The following is an 8,731-nucleotide window of genomic DNA, read 5'->3' on the forward strand; positions in this document are numbered from 1 at the left end:
ACCATAGACCACCAGCACGGGGCGTGGTCTGACCTACGATCCGTGGGTGGCAACTTTGGGTTGCACCTGAAACATCTCAAAATCTGCATTTTTAGTTTGTTTCGGATGTGGGGTGTTACATTATCTCCCCCTTGGGACCATTCATCCTCGAATGAAGACTAAACTAGATGACTATGGAGGGAAGAAGCTGAAATCCCTACCACTAAGTGCTAGAAACTGATTTGTGACTGAACTGAGTTCCAAGAACATGCAAATATGTTGAAAATGTAAGGCTGGCTGAAGGAACAAAATAGTAAGATTGAATTAGGGCATGAATGACTGAAAAACTGAAGAGGAGCTATTACCTCAAGCTGGAATGGAATCGAAAGGAAAGAGGTGAGGATACATGGACTTCATGGCTGCTTCTGCTTCCCAAGTAGCTCCCTCTACAGACTAACTTCCCCACAAAACCTTGACTGAAGCGACTTCTTTGTTTCTCAACCTTCTAACCTAATGATCGAGAATCTCAACTAGTACATCCTCATACAAGAGTTTATCTTTCATAGCCACACTCTCTAATTGCACCACGGATGCTGGATCACCCACACACTTCTTCAATAGTGAAATATGGAAGACTGGATGCACTGTTACCAAATTTACTGGCAACTCTAACTCATAAGATACTTTACCAATCCTTTTCAAGATCCGATAATTGCCTACATATCTGGGACTGAGCTTCCCTTTCTTTCCAAACCTCATCACCCCCTTCATAGGTGACACCTTCAGGAAAACCCAATCATCAACTTGGAACTCTAGTTCCCTTGTCCTTACATCTGCGTAAGATTTCTGGTGACTATAGGCTGTCTTAAGTCTATCTCTGATGAGTTTCACTTTTTCCATAGCATAATGGACTGAATATGGCCCTATCAAGGCTGCTTCACCTACTTCAAACCAGCCCACATGAGATCTACATCTACGCCCATACAATGCCTCATAAGGGGCCATCTGAATGTTGGAATGGTAACTATTATTGTAGGCAAACTCTATAAGAAGAAGGTGATCATCCCAAATACCTTGAAGTCGATCACACAAGCTCTGAACATGTCCTCTAAGGTTTGAAAGGTACGCTCTACCTGCCCATCTGTCTGCGGATGAAATGCTGTGCTAAGATTAACCTGAGTAACAAGACCCTTCTAAAATGACTTCCAGAAAAGAGAGGTAAACTGAGGACCTCTATTTGAGGTGATAGACAAAGGAACCCCATGCAACCTCACAATCTCATTAATGTAAAGCTTGGCATAATCCTTCGCAAAATCTGTAGTCTTGACCGCCAAAAAGCGAGAAGACTTAATAAGTCTATCAACAATCACCCAAATTGAGTCATGATGTCTACGAGGACGAGGTAAACCTGTGATGAAGTCCATGTTGATCACTTCAACTTCCAAGTAGGAATGTCAATCTCTTGAGTCATACCTCCTGGTTTTTGATGTTCTACCTTGACTTGTTGGCAATTGGGGAACTTAGCCACAAAATATGCTATATATCTTTCCATACCATTCCACCAATAGACTTCCCGCAGATCGTGTTACATCTTAGTCGCACCTGGATGAATAGAATATTTGGAGTTATGGGCCTCTGCAAGAATATATTGTCTCAACTCGCCCACATTACGAACACATAATCGACCCTGGTAGCGAAACACACCATCTCCCCCCTTGGGAGAAAACCTCAACTCTCTGTTGGTGGACTGCACCCTTGAGTTCAAGTAATATCGGATCGATGTCTTACTTTTCCTTAACTTCCACTACCAAAGAATATTCTGCCCCATTTTTAACCGATACACCACCATCTGATATGCTCATAAGAAGAACTTCTAGGTGAGCAAGTCTATGCACATCCTTTGCTAGCTCTCTTCTTTCTTCCTCAACATGTGCTACACTACCCATGAATAATCTGCTAAGAGCATCTGCTACTACATTCGCCTTACCGGAATGGTAATACATACTCATATCATAATCTTTGAGGAACTTAAGCCACCTTCTCTGGCGAAGATTCAACTTTTTCTGGGTGAATACATACTAGAGGCTCTTATGGTCTGTGAACACATTTACGCGAACACTATACAAGTAGTGTCTCCAAATATTGAGTGCAAACACCACTGCAAGCTCGAGGTCATGAGTCGGATAATTCTTCTTATGTACCTTAAGTTGTCTAGAAGCATAAGCTAAAACCTTACCTCGCTACATCAACACACAATCTAGGCCGACCTTGGATGCAATAGAATAGATCACGTAACCATCTGAACCCTCTGGTAGAGTCAAGACAGGAGTTGTAGTCAACCTAGTTTCAATTTTGCGAAGCTTTTCTCACAATCATCTGACCATCGAAACTTGACCATCTTCTGAGTCAACCTAGTCAATGGTGAGGCTATCGATGAAAATCCTTCCACGAACCTCATGTAATAACCCGCTAAACGTAAGAAACTTCTGATATCTATAGCAGAGGTAGGTCTGGGACATTGTTTCACTGCTTCTATCTTCTGGGAATCTACTCGAATTCCTTCACTAGACATAATATGCCAAAGGAAGGCAACTGATTGCAACCAAAACTCGCACTTGTTAAATTTTGCAAATAACTGACGATCTTTGAGAGTTTGCTGAACAACTCTCAAATGACTCGCGTGTTCTTCCTCATTCCTAGAGTAAATGAGGATATCATCAATAAAGACGATAACGAACAAGTCTAAGTACTGCTTGAACACTCTGTTCATCAAATCACTGAAAGTTGCAGGAGCATTGGTTAGTCCAAATGACATGACTACAAATTCATAATGACCATATCTAGTTTTGAAGGCTGTCTTCGAAATATCACTATCTCTGACTTTAAGCGGATGATAACCCGATCTGAGGTCTATCTTTGAGAAATGACTAGCACCCTGAAGTTGGACAAACAAGCCATCAATCTTGGGGATGGGACACTTATTCTTGATTATGACCTTGTTCAACTGTCTATAGTCAATGCACATTCTGAGAGAACCATATTTCTACTTTCAAACAACACTGGTGCACCCCATGGAGAAATACTAGGTCTGATGAATCCCTTATCTAGAAGGTCTTCCAACTACTCTTTCAATTCCTTAAGCTCAGCTGGAGCCATTATGTAAGGAGGAATAGAGATAGGCTGGGTATCTGGAAGGAGATCAATTCCTAAGTCGATTCCCCTATTGGGAGAAACTCCGGAAAGATCTTCTAGAAACACTTCTGGAAACTCATTAACCACTGGAACTGACTCAAGAGTTGGGGTTTCAGAGCTTGAATCCTTAACCCGAACTAGATGATAGAGATAACCCTTAGAGATCATCTTTCTGGCCTTAAAGTAAGAAATGAGTCGACCCATAGGCGCTAAGCTACTACCCTTCCATTCTAAGATTGGTTCGTCTAGAAATTGAAAACGAACAATCCTAGATCTACAATCGACTGAAGCATAACATGAATGTAACCAATCCATGCCTAGAATGATATCGAAGTATAACATTTCTAACTCTACACGATCTACTGAGGTGACTTTTTGGGAGACTGTGATAGGGCAATTTATGTATACCCGTCTAGCTATAATTGGGTCACCGACTGGAGTAGAGACTGAGAAAGGTTTTGGGAGCTTTTTTGGAATAACACTGAATTGGACTGCTACATAAGGAATCACAAAATATAAAGTAGCCCTTGAATCTTTCCACCGAGTGTACCATATATAAGCCACAACCTTAAGCTGGTAGGATGCCAACTTAACCCTACCATTACCAATCACTTGTATCACTCTAAAGATTTTCTTGACCTCATTAATGAAGTTTTGGGGATCTTCTCCAACTCGCGATCCTAAGAACTCTAGCGGATTCATCCTAATAAAGTCTCGCACTCTAGCTACAGCTGACCCAACATTGGCATTTGCCTGAACTGGAACCAGCTGATTGTTCTGGTTGGCCACACTCTGAGCCAACATTTGAATGGCGTTCCTAAATTCTGCATTAGAAACTTCCTGATCTGGGACTAGAGGAGGTGCATTTGCATTCCTGGTGTTAGCTCTACAGGGAGGCATGATCTTAAGCGCATAACGATGGATTAGAAAGGAGATCTGACCAACGCACGATAAGAATAACAAAGAGAGTGAAGTTTTCCTAAAACACTTTATAGCCTCCCTCACATTAGATGTGGTGCACTTCACACCCATGAAAATGACTCTACTTAGTGCGGCATTTCAGACATCCTAGAACTCTTAAACCTAGTGCTCTAATATCAAGTTTGTCACGCCCCGAGCTACCCCTGAGACGCACGGGACCTAGGACCACGAGTGAACCCAAGCTAACCCTACTGGCATGATCATGAGCATACTAAAGATAAACTGAATAATAAAAACTGTGAGAAAGATATCATCATAAATAAAATGAAAAGATGGGGAACACCCATATACTATAACTGAGATATATGGAAACTGATGAGTTTAATACAAAGAGGATATTAACTCAATTCTAAGTTGAATCTAATTATGTTTGAAATATGCCTCTAAACTGACTAGAAATGTTGGGTCATCCCCTAACTAGATCTAGCAAAACTGAAACTAAAGGACTAAAAGTACAAAAATGATAAACATGTCACTGGTCCTCAAAGAATGAGGACTCACCACTGATGTTGCTGAACTAATGATCGAGAATCGATCTTAGCATGATCTGGATGCAAAGAACCTGAACCTACATCACGAGAAGATGTAGCGCAGAGTATGCATCAGTACTTGGAAGGTACTAAGCATGAAGGATAGAATTAAGCTGAAATAACATATAACTGAACAAAGCAAATAAGCAATGATATAATTTGAACATGGTATAAATACTGAATACTGAGATAACTGAATGCAATGACCAATGCTGAGACTGAATATTGAATATACTGATACATGGTCAATGCAATAGAGTCTGACTGAACTGTGGGAGCTACTAATAACCGATAATAAAACCACATGAGCTAAATGTGGAATCCGATATATATGCCCCATTGAGAGGACCCAATATTCCCTGCCAGAGGTATAGAGGAATGTTGGCGTGATCACTAAAATTATATCCACAGAGGGGACATACAACATACGTGGCTAGTATTTCTGGGACTATTGGGTACGCTGAACCATAGTTCAACTCGGTATTATGCTACTCCCAATGGATAAAGTAATTAACACATTATGACTGAATTTCTATAAGTTACTGGATAACTCAAACGGAACATGCAAACTAAGTAAGCAATAATTAAACTAATATTGATGCATTAATAACTGAGGCATGTATAATTGAATAACTGAAATATCTTACCTAGCATGTGTAATTTAGGAACTAAATAAATACATAGCTAGGGTTCTGGAATTCATGAAATAAACTGAATATTAACATACTAATCTGATTTGGATCATTCTAATAGCTAAGAACCCAATAACTCTAACATTCAAGAAACCCTAGGTCTAGTCATAATAAGGGAATGAATAAACTAATTAAAAACTAGGGACCTAATGGGTGAAAGGAACACACTAGTGAAATTCCACATACTTGATGATGAATTGTCGGGGAAATCTTTAAATTTCAGGGCTGGAAATGATGGAACATTGCTGCATTCTTTAACTAGGGTTCTTGACTTCTCTTCTCCTTATACGCTATAATTTTTCTAAGTTTTGATTAAAATGATCTAACTTAGGTAAGTTCTAATTATGTTTCTAGGCTTAAACTGACTAAAACTTCATAACTCGGTGTCGTTGCAAAGAGTATTCAATTATATATCATATAATAGGTCATGGGACACATAATTCCTTTTGTGCTGGGAGTTATGACCATTTGAAGTTGACCCAATTAGCAATTTCCCCCTAATTGGCTGCTAGCCTTCACTAATGATCAGACCTACGGACCGTGGATTGAACGATGGTCCGTGCTGGTCAACCGTCGTTTGCGTCAGAGGCTGGGTAAAGGGGGCCTCGATCCACGGATAGAGACCACGAATCGTGGTTCTGTCCGTGGGTCGAGACTTGGTGGATTTTCTGAGCTGGGTTTGGGGAGGGGTTGCAGTGGTGAACCACAGACCACTAGCATGGGCCGTGGTCTGACCTACGGTCCATGGGTGGCAACCGTTAGTTGCAACTGCAACTTTTTAAAATCTGCATTTTTGGTCTGTTTCGGATATAGGGTGTTACACTTCCCCCCAAGGTGAAATCCACCTAAGCATATTTCATCACACACGCTACCTTTACTACTTGCCATTACAACAAGCGAACAACCCTTACTGTCTATTACTCGCCTCTTGAACATTTATCCCTTCAGCTATACCCAACAAATTCGCATATTACAACGAACCATCAAATATAAACCAACATACACGTGCCCACTAAGTGCAACATAAACAAGTCAATACAACACTAAAATCACATACGTATATCAAACATATACGATATCATCAATATGTACAAACAACGAACAACTTCACATTTTATATCACATCATTGGTCCTCTCATAGAACCTAAACCCAAATAGTTAGTTATGTCGGAACGTGTCAATCGATCCAAGTTAGTTATGCCAAAACGTGGCAACCGATCCAAGTTAGTTATGCCAGAATGTGGCAACCGATCCCATAGTTATGCCGCAACGTGGTAACCAATCCAAGTTATTTATGCCGGAACGTGGCAACCGATTCATTCAACACATCACAATCACAATCACAAGTATATCTTCAAAATCATACATTTAGGTCATGATTTCATGGAAATCATAGTTCACCCATCTCATTTACAACAAGATTGATCCACAATGCAACATTCATATACAAACATTAATTTGACCATACTTAAGCCTAGTTCATCATCTAAGGCTTGTTTCTAGGGTTTAGTCACAATTCATCATAAATCCTCAATTCAATCGCTCTAATTTATTATGTAGCATACATTCATAAATCTAGTTCCATTCATGATTTCATAGTCTTATTCTTGAACCAATTGTATCCATGATAACAATTCTAGAGTCCCTAACTGTTCATCAATTCCTCTCCTCAAGGCATAAACCCACATACTTTGATTTCTAGTGATTACTCAAGGAATTTACTTGGTGCACGAAGGTCTACACATAACCCTACCATTGATTTCCATATATTACGTAATAAGCACAAATTTATAACTACTCGATTCATAAAAACCTAGCCTACCTGGGCGCCAAGCAGTTGCACAGAGTTTTGACTTGATTCGGGTTTTCCGGGCTTCATGACGGTTAATTTGGGCAAGAATCCACAAGATCTCATCATCCTCATGCTAGAAATCTCCTTCTCCTTCCTTCCCAAGCTTAGAGCAGCTTTTCTGAGGTTTGCGACTTATTTAGGTATTTTAGGAAAGACGAGAAAATAGGATTTCTTGTAATTTACATTCTGCCTCGCCTATCCCGCCCTGGCGCCTACTTACCCCACCCTGGCTCCGCCGCCCTAGCGGTATCTGGCCTACTGTGGCGGGGCAATGGCCCAGATTTTCTCGGATTATTGTTTATCCTAAATAACGACGGTTCGGGTCGTTACATTATGTTGAGGATGAACATTGAGATGAGCTATGTGGCTTTCCCATGGAACTTTGGGGTGCTATGGAATCATGGTTACATATATTACTGCCTAGTCTCCTCACTAAGCTTTCTTGCAGATTTGGTAATGACACAACAAACTACCTTGTCTCGATGATTTTTCTTACCATCAATGCAGAATTACTTGGGATATTACACACCTCAATAGAATATGTCTTCATATAGTAATTGTTGAAACCAATAGGCATTTCTTCACGAGGCTCAATATTTATCAGATCCACAACCTTTTCTTAACAATTTAGCTTATATAAGTTTTCTGAAAAGTTTTTGCCTTGAAATTTGGACATTTCCTGCATAAATCTATCATTGATATGTTATACTGGTTCTTTAATCCGCTAGTGGTGATTCGATAGTTCAATTAATATTTGGACAAGAAGATAAAAAAAACTCGTATTAATAAATAACGTGTGTGAGACTTTCCAGTTTGATAGTTTATGTTCTTTTTAGATTTTTCGTTAGTTGTCAATAGTTGGTGCTTTTGTCTAACTATTTTTGTTCAACCAATTGAGTTTATATCTTATGAACATACTAAATTTACATATTGTGTTTTGGTAGAGTTCTGCAAATCAATGGCATCGGGTGGACGTGCTTTTAGACAAACTACAATTACAGGGGAAACGACTCAAGATACTCAATCATTAGATGAATCAAATAACCTTATTCATGTTGTTAATACAGGTAATATGTTTTATGATATTGATTACTATTAAATTATTTCGTTATTGGCCAAGTTGGAATCGAAAATGTTACCTATTGAAACTTCTATTAGTGTTAAACTTCTAAGAAAAGATATGGACATTAGCTTAGTATCTAAGGATTGTGAGAATGCTGTTGGGAAAATGAAGTAGTAGGATAAATGAAATTGATTTTGTTCACTCTAGTGAAAGTTATTCAATCTCGGATGATATGTGAATTTGTGGATTTAACTCATGTAGTTATTTTTACACTTTAAAAAAACTGCTTTATGATATCACTCATAATCACTATCTTTTCTTAATTAACATGAAATCCATTGAACATTTGTATGAGCAGCTGTAGTTGACTTGTTTTGGCAATATACTACATAGGCTACAAAAATTGACTCTACGAAGTGGAAAATGTTGTCACAGATTTCA

The sequence above is a fragment of the Solanum stenotomum genome, chromosome 2, assembly GCF_019186545.1.
Source record: "Solanum stenotomum isolate F172 chromosome 2, ASM1918654v1, whole genome shotgun sequence".
In the NCBI taxonomy this organism is placed as follows: Eukaryota; Viridiplantae; Streptophyta; class Magnoliopsida; order Solanales; family Solanaceae; genus Solanum; species Solanum stenotomum.